Source organism: Grampus griseus (assembly GCF_964374135.1).
Source record: "Grampus griseus genome assembly, chromosome: 10".
Lineage (NCBI taxonomy): Eukaryota > Metazoa > Chordata > Mammalia > Artiodactyla > Delphinidae > Grampus > Grampus griseus.
In genome coordinates this window covers 32,299,074-32,318,633 of record NC_139004.1, presented here as the reverse complement: position 1 = coordinate 32,318,633, position 19,560 = coordinate 32,299,074, and the positions used below count along the sequence as shown (strand labels likewise).

At 43.1% G+C, this 19,560-nt stretch overlaps 1 long non-coding RNA gene across 1 annotated transcript in view; it reads right to left on the bottom strand.

Moving 5' to 3' along the window:
- The window catches only part of LOC309828551, a 137,176-nt gene that overhangs the window by 34,151 nt on the left and 83,465 nt on the right, over window positions 1–19,560 (bottom strand). The gene's annotated exons all lie outside the window — the stretch shown is intronic.

The window sequence follows — 19,560 nt, the reverse complement described above, 5'->3', positions numbered from 1 at the left end:
CATCTGCCTGAAACAGGAGCAGCTGCACCCACCTGGAGGAGGGCAGGTGTTTGCATGGACAGAGCTGGGCCTGGACCTGGAGACCCCGCCACCCACTAGTGCCCTGGACTTGCTAACTACGGAGGCCAACCTCCTCCAGCCTCAGCTTCCTCATCTCTACACTGAGCACAGTGTCCTCCTCGCAGGACTGTCGCGACTAATAAATGAAAGGCAATAATAATAACAACTGAACTATTTGGTAATAGGTCTTCCCAGCACTGCTCTATATGCACTTGGATGAACTCATTTAAACTGTACGAGAACCCTATTATTTCACAAAGGAGGAAACTGAGGCCCAGAGAGGGTGGGTTATGTGCCCCAAGTTGGGCAGCTAATAAGCAGCAGGACCAGGATAATAGATAAAAAGCTGCTTTGAAACTCTGTCATGTTACCTAAACAGTGGTCATTCTTATCGTTAATGACCGGCACAGGGCCCTGCCTGAATGCCCAAGTCTGGATTTTCCACCACAGGGGACCTGAGTGCGTCCTGCCCTGAGCTCCCAAGGCTCAGCTGGTGTCTCCTCCAGCCCCAGCTATGGACCTCACCCTGGCAGCCTCTCAGTAGTGCACGCTGTTCGCTAAACATTATAGCCCCCGTGCTGGTTCAAAGGCCTCCCCCTCACCTGACCACCCTGTTTAAAACCACGAAATGCACCTTACCCCCCTCACTCCCTCTCACCTTCCTTATCTCATTTTTTCCCATAGCACTTATCACCTACTAACCTACTACATATCGTATTTATTTATTGCTGGTCTCCCCAACGAGACCATAGGTTCCAGGAGGGCAAGGAATTTGATCTCTTTTGTTCCACGCTTTACCCCCAGCACTGAGAACAGTGCTAGACACGTGGGCAGGCACTCGGTGAGTATCTGCTGAATGAATGACAAATTCATCTTTATTGACATAGCAAAAATGTCCATAACATTTTGTTAAGCAAAAGAGAGCAGGCCCCTAAATTTTATATAAAACGATCCCACCGGGGCTTCCCTGGTGGCAGAGTGGTTGAGGGTCCGCCTGCCGATGCAGGAGACACGGGTTCGTGCCCCGGTCTGGGAAGATCCCACATGCCGCGAAGCGGCTGGGCCCGTGAGCCATGGCCACTAAGCCTGCACGTCCGGAACCTGTGCTCCGCAACGGGAGAGGCCAGGGCAGTGAGAGGCCCACGTACCGCAAAAAAAAACAACAAAACAAAACAAAAAAACCCGATCCCACCTCTGTAAATATATCATGTGTGTGTCTGAGCACATGTGTGAAGACACAGAAAAAAAATCTAGAAAGATACACATGAAAATGTTCATTGTGACTGTTTCTAAGGAGTAGGAGTAAAAACAGTTTTAACTTACTTCCAAATGTTTTACAAAGACCATGCATTATTCCTATATGTTTCTAAACCTATTTATAGTTGAAAACGAACACACTTGTGTTGCAGCAGAAGCATGCAACTAGTTATTAGCGACTGAAGCAGGAGGTCAGGACTGGTGGCAGCACAGAGTACCCACCTCCCAGATGGTGGGCCACACAGCATCCCCACTCATCCATCAGCAGCACCGGAAGAAATCACAGGATTAGGTCGACAGGGTCTGGCACTCAGCAGCCCCTCCTTCAGAACTCCTCCCAGATCCAACCCCACTTTCCTGCCTCTCTGGAGCAGTCTCAGAATTGTTTAATCTTGTGATCATTTGTAAATTACACCTGAAGGTTCCAGAACATGTAAAGCAAATCTAAGACATCAAGTGAGGTATTTTGCAACAAAAAAATTCACTTCGCAGTTAAAAAAAAAAAAAAAAAAAAGCCTCATTCTCTCATGCCTGTGTTAAAGAGGAAGTCAGGAGGGCTGAATTCCACCCAAGACCCTGGGCCTGGCTCGGGCACAGCCTCCGACGTGTTCTGCATACAGGGGCTCACAGGACACCCACCCACGGACTCACACGCTCCGTCACACACAAATCACCGAGGCACTGACCACAACGACACGTGCAAAGTGAGGGCCAGCTGTGGGCCCGCCGCAAGGCCAGGTGCTGTGAGGTGGAAGGAAAGGCAACCTAAGATGAGACGTCTGCCTTCAAGGAAGGGCTAACACACGAGAAAGGCGGAAGAAAACAATCACCCTTAATGGAGCGGCACTTACTAGCCGAGTAGTAAGAGTTCTGAGAACAAAGCGGTAAGTGAGGGAAAGGAGGCTTCGGGGAAGAGGGCAGGCTGCACCCAGGCCTCGCTGAGAGCCGGGCCGTGGTGCGCCCACAAGAGAGGGGCTGAGGGCTGAGGCTGGGCCGAGGCAGGTGGGCCTCAGTGCCCGCCACACGCCCTGCCGCCTCCCCTGCCCTGACTTGCACGCAGAGCCTGCTGCTCTGAGCGCCGCATGTGTGCGGAGAGCCGCCCCCAGAGAGGGCACACGCTCCCCGAGCTAGATGAGTTTTGCCTTGAAGTGACAGAAGCTTTCACAGCTCGGTTGATTTCAGGAGGCAAGTGGAGCCAGAGAGGAAGAGAAGGCAACACTTGCAGCTGTGTCCTGAGCCAGGGACTCTGGTCAACCCACAGTGATTCAGAAAACGGTCTGAAAGGCCTCTGAGATGCAGGCAAGTCTCATGGCTTAGCTTGAAAGAGCTGGGGTAGAAATAGCAGAGGTGGAAAGACAGAAAGAAAGGAGGAAAAAGGCCAAAGCAAGAACCTCAAAAAGGGAAAAGAAATCAAGAGAGCTGGCCAGGGTAGGGAAGGGAGCAAGTGGCATCTAAAGAGACCATCTGTCCTGGTTTGCCAAGGATGGAGGGGTGGCCCAGGACTCAGGACTTCCGGGACGAACACCAGGACAGCCCCAGGCAAACCGGGACGAGTTGGTCAGCCCAGTGGTAGCATGTCACTCGGGGATGCTAAGGGGTTGCTGACCCCTTGGTGCTCTCCCTCCCTCCTTCGTGGACCTGTCACTGCCCACTGGCACCCCCAGGGCAATGGGAAGGATAAGGAGGTCAACATACGGACGTGACCATGTGCCTCTCCTTCTAGCTTGAGTCCTCTCATCTCAACCATGCAAATGTCTGAAAGGGTTCAGGCAGCAGAGAAAATTCTTTACTGTTGTTGTTAAAATAACACCTAGAATCACAGCCACTATCCTTTACTCAACTGTTTCTCAGGCATTGGGCTCACCAGCTGCCCAGCTGGGAGAAGACATGGCGCTCCGCCCTTAGGGAAATGCCACATCTGTACACGGAAATCAGAAGCAGCAGAGGGGCTGTCACACCCAGCTCCTGAACGCACCCCTGTCCAGTCTCCATCTCCCTCTGCCCTCTCAGAGCTTCATTTCCCATCTGCCTCCCCCCAAGGCAGGTCCTGAGGGGTAGAATCCACTCACTCAACAAGGACTTACTGAGCATTTACTGTGTGACAGACACTGTTCGGGACCGTGGAGAACACAAAGAAGTTACGGTTCAGTGGTGTGGGGCAGGGTGGGGCTGGTGTAGAGAAGGGGAGAATCATTCAATAGTCGACACTTAGTCACACTGCCCTTAACAGATGCCAAGAACCGTACTGGGGGAATAGAGACAAGTAACCAGACAACTGCAAAACCATTCTAAGTACAATGATGGGGATGTGGGGGCACCTACTCCAGTTACTGAACCAAACACCAACCCACCTCACTTTAGCCTGGAGGTAAGTGCTATAGAGAAGGAAGGGAGGGAGGGAGGAGGGGGAGGGAGGGAGGAGGGAGGGAGGGAGGGAGTGGGAGGGAGGGGGGAGGGAGGGAAGGGGGAGGAAGAAGGAAAAGAAAGGAAAGAAAAGAAAGGAAGGGAGGGAGGGAGGGAGGGGGAGGAAGAAGGAAAAGAAAGGAAAGAAAGAAAAGAAAGGAAGGAAGGAAGTGGGGAAGGAGGGGGGAGGGGGAGGGAGGAGGAGGGAAGGAGGGAGGGGGAGCGAGGGGGAGGGAGGGAAGGGGGAGGAAGAAGGAAAAGAAAGGAAAGAAAGCAAAGAAAGGAAGGAAGGAAGGGAGGGAGGGAGGGAGGGAGGGGAGGGAGGGAGGGAAGGGGGGAGGAAGAAAGGAAAGAAAGAAAAGAAAGGAAGGAAGGAGGGGAGAAAAGAAGGAAGGAAAAGTAAGGAAAAAAAGAAGAAAGGAAGGAAGATAGGGCAGGAAGACGAAGCACTGACCTGAAAGAGCGAACCAAATGATTCAGGAGATAAAACCATACATAAGACACAATTAGTGTACCACAGGATACAGGGCAAAGTGCTAACCTGGAATACAGACTTTCAGCACAAAGAGACACAGAGCTGGAGAAAGTCCACAGCTTCCCAGAGGAAGTACAAGTAAAACCTGAGATGAAAAACTGATGAGGGAGAGTTTGCCAGGCAGGGAGAAGACAATAGGCACTTGTGATTTTTCCCCAAAAATGAAAAAGCAAGTGTATGGTCGTTACTCAAAATGTTTCAAAATGGCACACCTACTCACAGGTCTTTGGTTTAAGTACTTGGGGACCTTGCCAATGGTGACTTCCACAAATGTAATTTACATTTAAGTGGAAAGACAGGCATCAGATCTAATTTCAGCCGTCCGGGCTAAGGAGGCAGGGGATCGAAACATACTTAATTTTGTAATGCAGATCCATGTGCATGCTCCTACACACACACACCCCTCAGCCCCTCTCTGTATGTCTATCCTCAAGGGATCCAAACTCCATCTTTCTGTTAGAAGAACTTCATAATTCAGGGAAAGGAAAACTGAATTATTAGGGACCATCTACAAATTAATAACTGGGAATCGACCACATTGTTGGTTTGCTGTGATGATATTCACACAGTACGAATAGAAAGGCCACGTGTGGTCTGATGGTGCAGTGGTTGGTCAATAAGAAGTTAACAACTATTGACTGACTGTCTATTTAATGAAGAGCCCTGAGTTGGTATGGGGGGGCGGGGGCGGTGAGGAGGAGACCGTGCACGGGATCAGTAGGACGAAGGCAGGATACAGTGAAAACAAATGGAAGACTCATAAGACACTGAGCCTGGTCCTAGCTCCACCACTGACAAGGCCCTGGGTGAGTTGATCCCACGGTGGACTTCACTTCCTCATCCACAAACATGTACTACCTACCTACTTCTCATTTACTGAAGTGAGAAAACATAAGCCTGAATGCTGGGAAAAGCAGAAGTCTATGCCTCTATAGTGTCGTGGGATTTGGAGGTGCCTCCCCAGCTTCCCTACCCTACTTTCCCAACAGTCCCCTGAGTCCCCCAGGCAGTCATTCATCCCATCCCTTCCACACGGTACTGGTTCAGGAAAGCACAGGATCTAAGTCGAGCCAACCAGGGGCAACTAGACTCAATTACAAGCCTTTGGCTGACCCATCAAGGAAGCTTTTTCTCCCACTGGATGAGAACGGGAGCCTGGGCTGACATCTTGGGGGCAGAAGGGGAGGTCATGCCTGAGAAAGAAACTAGCAATGAAGGAGAGAAACTGTGTCTGAGGCACCTCATTTGAGCCTTTGAGAAAGTTTCACCTGATGCCAGGATGGGCACTCCATCACATCAGCCAATGCATTTTCTGTTTTTGCTTAAACCAGTTTGGACTGGCTTTCAGTTCATCTGTCACCTAACTGACATAAAATGAGAGAAAATATGGCTAATGAATGTTATAAACCTCTCTAGTCCTTCACCAAATCCATAAACTACCCAGGGATTCGCTTCCTACCTAGTGTCCTCTGTCCTCCTGAGGGGGTGAACACATTCAGGGGGTCACTCAAGGAACAAAAAGAAGAAAGGCAATCATAAGCAGTTGAGTCTTCAGTGATTACTGGGCCTGCCTTTGTTTGCTTCCTGTCCTCTGAGACCAGTGAGGGTCCTAGTGATGGAAGAGATAGAAGGGGGAAAAACCCCTCCGTGATAAGCTGAAGAATCAGTTTCCATCTCAGCTCTACTTTTGCAGGCTTCTTCCAGATGTTTACTTATTCTCTTTCATGGTAACCACTGAGGAGCCCAGAGGAACAATACAGGTATCCCACTGATTTATTTTATATCTTAAAAAATTACACAGGGCCTGCAGTACTGAGCTCATGTTCAGATTAAGTTGGCTGGAAATTTAATTTGGGATGAGTAATTTAATTTAGCTACTACAATTAAAAGTGGCACAGTATTTGTGTTTTAGAGGAAAACCGTATTAGATTCATGTAATCTTATTAGGTGAATATCACATTTAGATCACATTATATCTGGAACAGACATATACTGAATTGATTTCTTTCATAAATCACTCGAAAGACCAAAAGAGACTAACCTTCTCCCCGGTCCCCACCCACCCACCTGACACAGGTCAGAGCAGGTGGTAAATGTAAAAGAGGCCTCGTGGAGAACCCCGCTGCAAAGTCCTGGAATTCATGCACCCAGAACACCACCTACAACAAACTCTTGCATTTTGCAGTGGAGTATACTGAGGCATTGATGGACAAGAGACTTGCACAGGGTCGCAGTCAGTGAGTGGCAGAGCTGGGACTACAGCTCAGCTCCCTGACCCCTAGTCTGGGTCCCTGCCACTCTACTACATGTGTTTTTAATAAGACCTAACATGAAAAACAGCCAGAGGGCCTTTGAGACTCCACTGCTACTCACTTAGCTAAAACCACGGAGTCGTCAGATACCATCTGACGTCTTCCTGCCTCTCCTAAGTATCCTGGGAAGATACAGAAGTAGGTCTCAGTATCTCCATGGGTGACTTAGACCAGCACCCCAAAGCCTTCTTGTCAAGTCCATTTTCTTGATGACTACTTTCAACCCCCTGACTCCCAGATAACTAAAATTCACATTAAGAACATTCAAACCATATGATGGGTCAGAAGAAAAGAATCTGCATTGCTTTTTTTAAATGGTATTAATCTCAGCAGTACTGCTAACTGGGCATATTCAGCGGGTGTGATATCACACATCAGGGTTCCAAGTATAGAGTTTAATCCAAAAAAATTAGGTTATGAAGCAAAATCGAGGCAAGGAGAAGTTAGATAAAAATATTTGTAACGTATGACAAGTTAACACATACTGCATAAAAATCTCTTATCAGTGACTGAAAAAAGATGGAACACTGCAAAATAAAAATGAAAAAGGATGCAAAGAGGCAATTCACATACACACACACAAAGATTACCAATGGCCTCATGAAAAAATGTTCACACCTATTACTAAGCAAAGCTTTCAAATTCAAACAATGCAATACTGTTCTCAACAAATTGGCAAAAACCAAAACCCAAGTATAATGCCTAGGACAGTCAAGCGTGCTCTGAAATAAGAATCCTCAAACACCACTGACGAGAGTGTAAATTAGTCCACATCTCTGAAGGCCCATCTGGTAAGATGAATCACCAGCCTTAACACTAAGCAAGTATCTTCCCTGAGGAAATGATCAGAGGAATATTCAAAGATATACGTACAAGGGCAGTTACAGCAGCACTATTCATAATAACAAAAATCTAGAAAAACCTAACTACTATATAGAAAAATGGCAAAATGAATTATGATATTATCAATACAAGGAATAATATGTAGACATTAAAACTCATGTTTTTGAAAACTTTAAAGACACAGGGGAATGCTCACAAAATGATGCTAAAATTCAACACCCTTAATAGGATAATTCCATTTTGTAAAGAAAATATATATCACATATTTTATATGCATTATAAATGCAATATATATTTATATGTGTATAATATATACTTATATGCATTATAAATGCAAATTTATTGCACTATAAGTGCGATAAATGGTGGCAGATTCAGCTAAATATCCAACAAATATTCACACTCCTTTTCAGAGTGTAGAGTTTTCACTGGAAAGTGGCTGCCCAGCCAAGGACTTCATTTCCCAGCATCCCTTGTATCCCCATGGCACCATGTTACTATTCCCACCAATGGAATACAGACAGAAGTGATGTGCAGCACCTCCAGGCTAAGGTGATTAGAAAGTGATGTGCCTTCTCTGTGCTTTCTTCCTCCATCTGCCAACTAGATGCAGAGGACCCCAAAGCCCTAGGGAATGAAAGAGCCATAAGATGGAATGAGCCTGGGCCTCTGAATCACTCATTGGAGGGCTGACCACCAATCAGGAGCACCTATGTTGGACTGAGTAAAAAATAAACCTCTACTGTGTTAAGTTATAATTTGGAGTTTTAATTGTTTCTTCAGTAAGTGTTACTCTAACTAATACACACATATAGAAAAATTACTGAAAGGTAAACTACCAAATTTAATCTGATGCACTGTACGACAAAGTATAAGGTAAATTATTTTCAAAAGTGTATTCTTTCCACCACAAACATGTCTTATTTTATAACCAATAAAAATATTAAAAAATAGGGGGCTTCCCTGGTGGTGCAGTGATTGAGAGTCCGCCTGCCGATGCAGGGGATACGGGTTCATGCCCCGGTCCGGGAGGATCCCACGTGCCGCGGAGCGACTGGGCCCATGAGCCATGGCCGCTGAGCCGGCATGTCTGGAGCCTGTGCTCCACAATGGGAGAGGCCACAACAGTGAGAGGTCCACGTACCGCCATAAAAAAAAAAAAGAAAAAAAAAAAGGGACTTCTCTGAAGGTCCAGCAGTTAAGATGCCATGCTTCCACTGCAGGGGACAAGGGTCCTATCCCTGGCCGGGGAACTAAGATCCTGCATGCCGTGAGGTGTGGCCCCCCCAAAAAATATATTAAAATAAAAAAGCAGACTTTAGAGGGCAATGCTATATAATGAAAACTCTCAATAAAGTACTGAATAAGGTTACAAAAATTAAAATGTAGAAAATTATAAAGACTCAAAGAAAAGAAATCTAGATGTATAACATTTAAAAATCTACTAAAACAATTCCAGACAAATGATTGTTCAAAAATGATCCAAAGTTAAATGAAAACAAACTAGGAAATACTGCAATTTATACAATATATGAATTATTAGTAACCTTTAATATGTAAAGAGCACTTATGAAACAAGTGAGGGATACATACAATAACTGGGGGAAAAGATATAAACACCTAGTCACAAAATAAAAAATACTAACATACACTTATAAAAAGACTTTCAAGCTCACTAATAACCAAATAAATGCAAATTAAGATCATCTTTATCCTTCTATCAGATTGGCAAATATTTAAAATATTGTGAATATAGCATTCAATGTGGCTGAAATTATGATGAAATGGAGGGAGTTCAAAATGGTATCATATTTTTAACAAATACTTGGGCATGATAGAAAAAAAGCCTTTAAAAAAGACTTTGTCCACATATTTGTCAAAAGAAGTAAACAAGTATGCAGAATCGCTTTAATGGGGAAAAAAGATGAAACGACTTAGATACCATCTGTGAGGTACCTGTTAGATAAATAAATCATGGCATCTGTGTGTATATTCACATATTAGAATAATTTAAAATTATGATGAATATCTAAATGTACTGAAGTACAATGCCCACAATATAAAAAAGCAGTATACAAAACAATACAGATAGTATAATTTCTTAATTGCTTAAAAGTATATATGTATAAGAACTTACGTTGTAAGTGCATAAGGAAAAATATAGAAGGATTTTTATCAAAATGTTGTTCTCTCCAAGGGGTGGAACTATGGGTGACTTTCATTTCCTTTTTTATACTTTTCTATATTTTATATGTTTTCAACCATGAAAATATATAAATTTTATTTCTATGATTTATTATGAAAAAAATAATAAACATATACAAAAGTAGCAAGAATATATTTACCCATTGCCCAGCTCCTATTATCACACATGGCTGACTTTATTTCATCCATACCACTCTACGCCTCCTACCCCTGGATTATTTTAATGTAAATCCTGGATATGTCATATATACATGAGACATAAGGACTTTTTATAGTTAACATACTCAGACTCTCCATTGTATTATTTTAGAGTAAATATCTGATATTTCATTTGCGAATAAATGCTTTAGCATGTATCTTTAAAACATACCCATAATAACAAATCACACGTAAGTATTAGTAATTTCTTAATATCAAATATCCAGTCAGTGTCCCAATTTCCCCAATTATCTCATAAATGCCTTTTTACAGTTGGTTTATTTAAATCAGGATCCAAACAAGATTTACATTTGCACCTGGCTGGTATGTCTTTTGTCTCTTTTAAAGTTTATTATATAGTGCCCCGCCATCCTTTTCCAGGCCATTTTATTTATTGAGAAACATATGGGTCATAGGCCCAAGAACTTCCTGATTGCATCCCCATGGTGTCTTTTACCAGGTTCCTCTATTCCCTGTATTTCATTTCAACTGAGATTTAGTTTTAGTGTCTAATCAACTTCAGGTTCTATTATATTTTTTATAAGATTATTTCAAATCAACTGTATTATTTTTATAAGCAGACAAAACAATAAAGCTTAAAAAAATTTTAAAGGAACTCAAAGAAACACCAGTCTTCCTAATTCATCCATTTTAGCAATTCATTAAAACGCAGTATCCAAAAGTTTTTTTGGAAGGCAGGCTAAACCAATGCTTCTTCACAGGAAGGATGCTCAGTGACTACTGATGGTCTGATTTATTTTCCAAACACACTGCTTTTACAGTTTAAATCCATCTCCCCTTCTGCCTCAGTGCTGAAGTCCACCATCCTCTGAGCAATGGCACACCCTCCACTGGAAGCTTACATCATCCTATAATTGCAATTGTCTTCAATTTTCCTTTGTTTCTTTTAAAAATAATGTAAGGTAAGCACATAATTGAAAATTTGGAAATGAGAGAAAATGAAAGAAGGAACCACTCTTAATTTCACCCCTCTAACAGAGTCATTGTTACCTATACACTCTGTACCATCTTTATTAGGGATAATATTTTGGACCAAATTGTAATCCGTGAATACTGGTTTGAATATCCCTTTCATTAACATTAAATACATTTAAAATATTTGTAGCTTATGTTAAGGGTATAAAAAATAGCAATAATAAATACAGTGTGTCCATAGCGCAGCTTGAGGAAGAGAACTTTACTAATCCCCTACACAGCCTCTATGGCTGCTCCCTCTTCCTAGCCTCGCCTCCCGTCACTATCTTGAATCTTTGTCTATGTTCACGTAGTCTTATAGGTATTGCCACATTGTCTAAAAACTGTATCATTGGTTTTGCATGCATCTGAACCTTATGTAATTGGAATCACACTGCAGCTATTCTACATCTTGCTTTTTTACTTAACGTTATGTTCTTGAGAGCCTTCTGTGTTGTCACAGCTGCTATGGTTCATTCATTTTAACAGCACAGCTAATATAGCTACATTCCACAGTAAGACTATGCCACAGTGTGTACTGCAATTTCTGCACATAAAATTATACTGTAAATATCTTGTCACAATGCTATGTATCTTCAAAATAATTATTCATTATAGTAGAGTATTATGCTGAGAGAAGAACTATTTAATTTTATAGTTACCCAACTGTTGGACATTAATGGTGTGAGTGTGTGTGTGTGTGAGTTTGCTTTGTAAATAATGCATCAGGGAAGCATCACTGTCTAAACAGCATATTAAATATTTTGTATTATTTCCTTCATGGAGGGATGTAGGAAGATGGTCCACAGAAGTGGTATTACTGGATCAAATAGATGAATGAATAACATGATTCTTTATTACACTGTAAAACTGTTTCATAATATTGTAATGACATCAGAATTGGGGATTATCATTAAAAACGGGTTCTTGGGGCTTCCCTGGTGGCGCAATGGTTGAGAGTCCGCCTGCCGATGCAGGGGACACGGGTTCGTGCCGCGGTCCGGGAAGATCCCACATGCCGCGGAATGGCTGGGCCCGTAAGCCATGGCCGCTGAGCCTGCGCGTCCGGAGGCTGTGCTCCGCAACGGGAGAGGCCACAACACTGAGAGGCCCGCGTACCGCAAAAAAAAGAAAAAAAAAAAAAAGGGTTCTTTTGCTAATATGTTAAAATAGTACTTTACTGCTGCTTTAATCGACATACCTCTTATTACAAAATTGAACATTTTCCATATACTTGTTTAGTGTTATTAAATATAATAGTGTTATTAAATATAATGTTATTCAAGTGCTCTACCCAGGTTTTAGTACCTTTCTTTTTAATTTGTTGAGCATTTCACATAACAAAGATTAATTCCGTCACGTTACCGCAAATTTTTTCCCAGGCTATTGTTTCCCCACTGGCTTTTTACGTAAAGAAATCTTTGATTGTCCTGTAACCTGATGGACTATTCTTTCCCTTTTTGAGTGTGTTTCTTTTGCTTCCAAGCAATATTCAATCCTACTGATTTCCTGTGCACCTACATTTTGCACTTAATTGTTTGATTCATCTGCAATTCATTTTGATGAAGTCAAATGATTTTTTTCCAAATTGCTAGACATCAAAATTCTTTATTGAATAATTTTCCTTTCCCCATTGATTTGCGATGCCTTCTTTATGATTTATTACATTATTTCTGCAAGAGTCTATTTCTGAACTGTCCTAGTTCACTTATCTACTTCCTCCTCTTCTGCCGGCCCCACAGTGTTTTAATTACAAAGGCTTCATAATGCATTTTAATATCTGGTAGGACTACATATTTTAATATCCAATAGATCTAATCCCCTTCCCCCCAAAACCATTTTCATAATTCCCCTTGAGGTTCTCATCTACTTATTTTTCCAAACAGACTTAAAACCATCTGGTGAAATTTTTAAAAATCTTGATGGGACTTTGAGAGGAATGGCATTAGACTCATGAACTAATTCCAGAAGTATCCAAATCCTGAATTTTAATCTCACCATTTAGAAATAAGGTCTTTAGTTAATCTCTTTAACTCTTCTTGGTTTACAACTAAGCAATCTGTAGTTAATGATTATTTTATTCTTTTCTTTACAGCATTTATTCTCTAAAGTTACTATTTTTATAACTTTCTGCATTGGCTTTTTGCTTTGATCTCAGTCATATGCAATGATACCTTTATGAGGCTCCAATAAAGTATAATGCCAGTGGACTGTATGAACTCAATCTTCCTTATCAGGTTCAGGAATGGCCATTTTATATATTCCTTTTTAAGTGGTTTGTAGAAGTTAGAAGTTGAATTGATTGAATGCATTTTTTTGTTTGTTAGTTTTGTTTTGTTTTGTTTTGTTGCAGTACGCGAGCCTCTCACTGTTGTGGCCTCTCCCGTTGCGGAGCACAGGCTCCGGACGCGCAGGCTCAGAGGCCATGGCTCACGGGCCCAGCCGCTCCGCAGCATGTGGGATCTTCCTGGACCGGGGCACGAACCTGTGTCACCTGCATCAGCAGGCGGACTCCCAACCACTGCGCCACCAGGGAAGCCCTGAATGCACTTTTGAAATTAATGAGATTATTACATATTTTCACTTAAACCATTTAAAATATTTCATTTGATTCATTATGTGAATCAAATGAAAATATATGTATATGAAGCCATTACTACATTCCAGGAATACAACCCACTTGGGGATGGTGGAACATTCACATACTCTAGTGTTGAAATCTACTCACTAGAATTTTATCTAATATTTTTACATTCCTAAGCAAGACTGGTATAGAGCCTCCCTTTGGGGACTTGCCAGACTTGTTATCAGGGTCATGTTTGCTTGAAAGTAGGATCTGGAAGTTTTCCATCTTTTTTCTAAATCCTGGAACACTTTACATAACACAGGAATCATTGGTTCTTTGAAAGGTTAAAAAAAATTTTCAAAGTCCTTTTTATATTTTAAAATATTCCACCTGGCACCTAATGTCCATGTGGACATGACCGTGTTTGTATACATGACACTGTTAAGATATTGATCTCTAATGGAATGGGGAGTAGTTTTATTGTAATTTACTGCCTTTTCTTCCCCAGCTGAAAAGGGAGTAAATGTCCAAGATGATGTAGACCTAGGAAATAACCCATTTTCCCAGGCTTTGGTTCCAAGAGCCTCCTTTTTAGAGACCCATCAAGGAAGGTATACAAGGTGGTCAGAGAATACTGAATGTTACACCATCCAAATTTCATTGAGGCTGACCAAATTTGGCAACCACAAATGTACCACTGACATATGGAACTAAGAAACCTAAGATCTGAAAAGACAAGGGGATCACCAGTCTACCCCAGGTCACCTCTAGTTCTGTGGTAAAGGTATTCCAAATTTCTAGTCCACAGGACCATCTGTTCCAGCTATAGAACACTGCATCTCTTCCACAGCAGTGAAAGCTCCTAACTCTAAGGCTTTCTCTGCTTACGGCAAGGCTCCTGGAACAAAGACCCTGCAAGCACTTCAAGGGGACCATAAATAAAAGATTTAGCATAGCTATGGGCTGAATGTTTGTCCTCACCCCCCAAATTCATATGTTAAAGCCCTAGCCCCCAATCTGATGGTATTAGGAGGTGGGGCCTTTGGAAGTCAATTAAGTTAAAATGAGTCACAAGGGTGGAGCCCCCATGATGGGATTAGTGTCCTTATAAGATGAGGAAGAGACACCAGAGCTTCCTCTCTCCACAAAGAAGAGGTCATGTGACCACACAAGATGGTGGACAAGCCAAGAGAAGAGGTCTCAGCATAAAACTTGCCAGCACCTTAATCTTGGACTTCCTAGCCTCTAGAACCATGAGAAATAAATTTCTATTATTTAAGCCACCCAGTCTATGGTATTTTGTTATGGCAGCCCAAGCTAAGACGAGAGGGTTGTGGTAATGTCTGCCCAAAAGAACGCTGAGCTGTAGCTATGCAGACTGCGTAGCCTGCTGTAGAATGAGATACACCTTAGGAGAAACAAGTGGTACGGAGTTTGAACCAATTACAATTGAGCGTCTACTAGAACATGCAAGGACGGTGCCGTATGAACATATGTGACAATATAAATAGCACTCAAAGAGTGACAATGCCCAGGAATGAGGCTGTGAATAGGGCAGTAACTGCAGATGTAAGCGTGCACAGAACAATCTGCTCTTTCTTGACGAAGACACATTTCAGTTCATGTCCACATTCACAGAGGATCCATGAAACGTTAGAGATCGATGAAATGTTAGGACTGTCGGTCAAGGTGATGAGTGTTAGGATAGTCTGGCAGGAAGACAGGGACCTCAAAACCCTCTTTGGCACTAGGATTCCATGATTCCATTCAGGATTTCACAAATGCAGGCAGTCTTTTTCTCCCCTCAACAAGGGCAGAGATGTTGTTTTCACACCAGTCATGGCCTCACACAGAAGCTTAATCCCTGGCTGGAAGGCAAAACATCTTTGTGGCAAAGCCAAGCAGGAATGTGAAGTGAAGCAGAACGAGAGACATTTTATTGCTGTTTGGGTCTTCATTGCTGTGTGCGGGCTTTCTCTAGCTGTGGTGAGCAGGGCCCATGCGGTGCATGGGCTTCTCATTGTGGTGGCTTCTCTTGTTGCGGAGCATGGGCTCTAGGTGCACAGGCTTCAGTAGCTGTGGCATGCGGGCTCAGTATTTGTGGCTCGCAGGCTCTAGAGCACAGGTTCAGTAGTTGTGGTGCACGGGCTTAGCTGCTCTGCGGCAGATGGGATCTTCCCAGACCAGGGCTCAAACCTGTGTCCCCTGCATTGGCAGGCGGATTCTTAACCACTGGGAAGTCCCTGGTTTGGAGGTTTTTTTAATGACTTCAAAAGGCATCTTAAAAAGTCATACTCTTTTGGCAGTTCCAAGATACAACTGCTGCTACAAGTACTAACACTTACCAGCAACTGACTGATGGACACACTGCTTTTCTCAAAAGTACCCTTTCCCTCCTGTGGCTTTTCAGACCAAACTAAGTTTTTTGTGTGTGAGTGTGTGTGTGTGTGTGTGTGTGTGTGTGTGTGTGTGTGTGTGCCCATGCACACACAGAGACATAGCACACAACTGAAAGCCAAATGAAATTCAACAAATTTACCATTTTTAGGGTAATTGTGGAAAAAGAAAAAACTATTGACATGCCTTTCCATTTGAACTATTTAGATACTGCAAAATTTTCTTCCTACCGGTGGGAAATTAAACTAACAATTCTAAGTTAATGACTTGAGGGTAAACAGTTCCTTCTTTTATAAAATGAATTGGGTTTACCAAGACTTGCGTTTAAGTGAATTTCTCCTGTCCCTTTAAATCAAGTAAAGGCATGATTTCAGCGAATTCCTAGGCTTCATGAGAAGCTTCAAAAGAAATACGATTTTTTGCCCTACAGTTGCACATTAACTCCACATCTCCCCAACACCTGTTATGCACAGATGCAGGGAAGCATCCACCCTTAATGTTGTTTTCACGGGTGATATCAGAAAAATAAGAAGAGTGCAATAAATTATTCCTAAAGCTGAATGTTTTCAATGTGAAGATTTTATTCCTTAGTCTGTCTCCTTCCTACTATTTTAGGATCAAGATGGTCCTTTCTTTCTTTTTTTTTTTTTTGCGGTACACGGGCCTCTCACTGTTGTGGCCTCTCCCGTTGCGGAGCACAGGCTCCGGACGCACAGGCTCAGCGGCCATGGCTCATGGGCCCAGCCGCTCCGCAGCATGTGGGATCTTCCCAGACCGGGGCACGAACCCGTGTCCCCTGCATCGGCAGGCGGACTATCAACCACTGCGCCACCAGGGAAGCCCCAGTCCTTTCTTTTATAAGAACTGTAGTGATAGATGTTAGGTTTTTAAAAACATCCTTCCTTGGCAAAATGAAAACTTGGTAGCCCTAAGCCAATCCCCCCAATTTTGTTTTGGTAGTTTCTTGGTCCAGACAAACTACATTTGAGAACCACTTGTCTACAGCACCCTCTGAACCAAGGAATTCAGGGTCAGGTGTCCAGTTATCACTAGTTCTCATCTACTTATCACAATTGTGACCAGACAGCCTTGGGGGCAACAAACAACCTACAGAAAATTTAAGTCTAATTTTAGTCAATATTCAGGGGAGTGGGGAATGAAAAATTTTATGGTTTATAAATTTGTGGTCTGTAAGTTCCTGGTCACTCTGGAACTTTATCCTCCATCCACAGGCCCCTCGCTGCACCCTATCCACCCCTTATCCTCAAAGTTATCGCCTCCCAGTTTTGAAATCAGCTTCAGGGTGCTGCGCCCACCTTTGCTCTTCCCACCACTAATCTGGGAACCCCAAATCAAGACACTTCACCCTCCTGGGATTTTGAGAAGTCAGCCCTACAGCACCCAAGGCTTTTGAGAATGATTCACAGCTAAAATCCCACTGAAATAAACGCCCAAGGCTAGCTTCTCACTGCTGCAGCATCTCACCCAATCCAGGTGATTCTAAAATCCATCCGCCCAGAAAAGCCCCCCTGAGGCTGGCTTGGGAAGCCAAAGCTGAGGAGGGTCACTTGCCCCTCCAGAGCCTCCAAACGGATAACAATGGCAAGAAAATCAGCTAGGATAAGTCATGACAGGCTTTCAACTATTAACAAGACTTTTTCAACCAAGAATACATTAATATGTTACCGTAAAGTTAAAATTCCTTATTTTCCAGGGATTATAACTACTTTTAATTGAAAACTGTGTGCTACTTAAATTTTTCTTTATTTAGGTTTTCCCCAAAATGATTTTTTTTTTTTTTTTTTTTTTTGGTACGTGGGCCTCTCACTGTTGTGGCCTCTCCCGTTGCGGAGCACACAGGCTCCGGACATGCAAGCTCAGCGGCCATGGCTCGCGGGCCCAGCCGCTCCACGGCATCTGGGATCCTCCCAGACCGGGGCACGAACCCGTGTCCTCTGCATCGGCAGGCGGACTCTCAACCACTGCGCCACCAGGGAAGCCCCCAAAATGAATTTTTTTTAAAAAGCCATTCCAGTAAAAAAAAAAAAAATCCATAAACACTAAATATTTTAATATCTTTATTTACCTTGTCTCTAGCTGAGCTAACCAGTGACCTATATTTGTTGTGAAGAGTTAATTTCCTAGAATAAACATGCACATAAACATACAAATGTGACAATATTTTGAGTTATATGAAGCTAATAAAGGTAACATTTATTGGGCCAGCCACTGGGCCACTGGGCACTTTACTTGGATTACCCCAGTTAGTCCTTACAACAGATCTATAAAGCAGGTATTATTCCTAATCCCATTTTATAGATGAGGTTATAAATGAGGAACTTCATTACTGTAATTTAATCTTCAATAACCCAAAATTTGAGTTCAGTGTTTACTCTGGCTATAGAAAGGTTGAATAAGCATATTAGAAATAAAACAGCATTGTAGAAGGCATAGTTAACCTCCCAGAAGGTCCTACATCTTAAGACATACTGAAAAGCAGATGCTAATTGCAAGTCTTCCAACAGGAACTGTTTGGGAAGGTTCTGTCTGAAACTATACTATGTTAAAGCACTTTAAAATTCAGACTTTCACTAGTTAAGAGTGAGTTTTCTCTCACTGTTACCCCAACAATTAGTCCTAATTAGTAAGGTCTCTATATATGATATAGTACAGTGGATGTCCACTGTCACTCTCCCCATGTCCATTTCCCTCCTCCCTCAACAGTACTCACAGCTCTGCTTCCCCCACCCTGGTGCTTTGAGGAAAGCTACACTCACCAGTGTAGAGATAGGCCAATCAGGAAAATCTCCCATCCCTGCCAATCAACAAGAAGGCGTTCACCTAGCCAATATGACTGGCTAAACAATGAGCACATGACTCAGTTCAAGCCAATGAAATGCAGGGTTGGTTTGCTGGGGAGGGGCTTCTGGGAAAGACACTTTCTCAGTCTTTCAAGAGTTACGGCAAGGGATGTTTCTTTCTTTCCGGCCAGAGGGATGTGCAACAATAAGCCCAGGAACTTCTGTGGCCATTCTGCCTCCAGGAGAGAGGCCAGCCTGAGGATGGACTGATACCATGGAAGAGCGGCAGAGAGATGGGAAGAAACTGGACTCCTGATGACAAGTTGAGCTGTTGTCTCACATGCACCCTGTAGTCCGTCCCATCCCTGCTTTTTGCTAGTACAAGCCACTTAATTAATTCCCTGTGCTGTGGGAACCCCTTTAAGTTCAGTTTTATGATATTCACAACCCCCAAGTAATCCAAACTGATAAATTGGAAATAAGCACTCATCCACAGCTTTTTCCTAGCACTTGCTCAGATTCTGCTTGGTCCTGTTTCAAGTGGTTTTGTGCTGTTTTTCTTGAGAAAATATAATGGGCTTTCAATAAACACTTTCATGAATTCATGAGCGGCCTTGGGCAAGTCACTTGATCTCCTTGGGTCTTTTCAACTATAAGAAGGATGAAGTTTGATTAGAGGGTTTCTGGTGCTCCTTCCAGCCCTCACAGCCAATGGTTCTATGGAGCTGACCCAATATTGCAAGTTTCACACTCAAACAAACGAAAAACCCTCTTTTGGTCCTAAAGTAGAAACAACCCTTTTAATATATTCCAAGCGATCTGCACCTCTTGGTCGGTCAGATATTTTCCATTTGTGCCCTGATACCCATCCCCGATGTGTCTCCACTCAGCTTGCGCGCCTAGAGGTTCTGATCTCTGCACAGCTTCAATATGCTCCCTGCCTCCTGGCTTCTGGCTGAGTATGCCTAATGGGAGGCACCGTCAGGAGACGGGAGAACTGACAGGGAG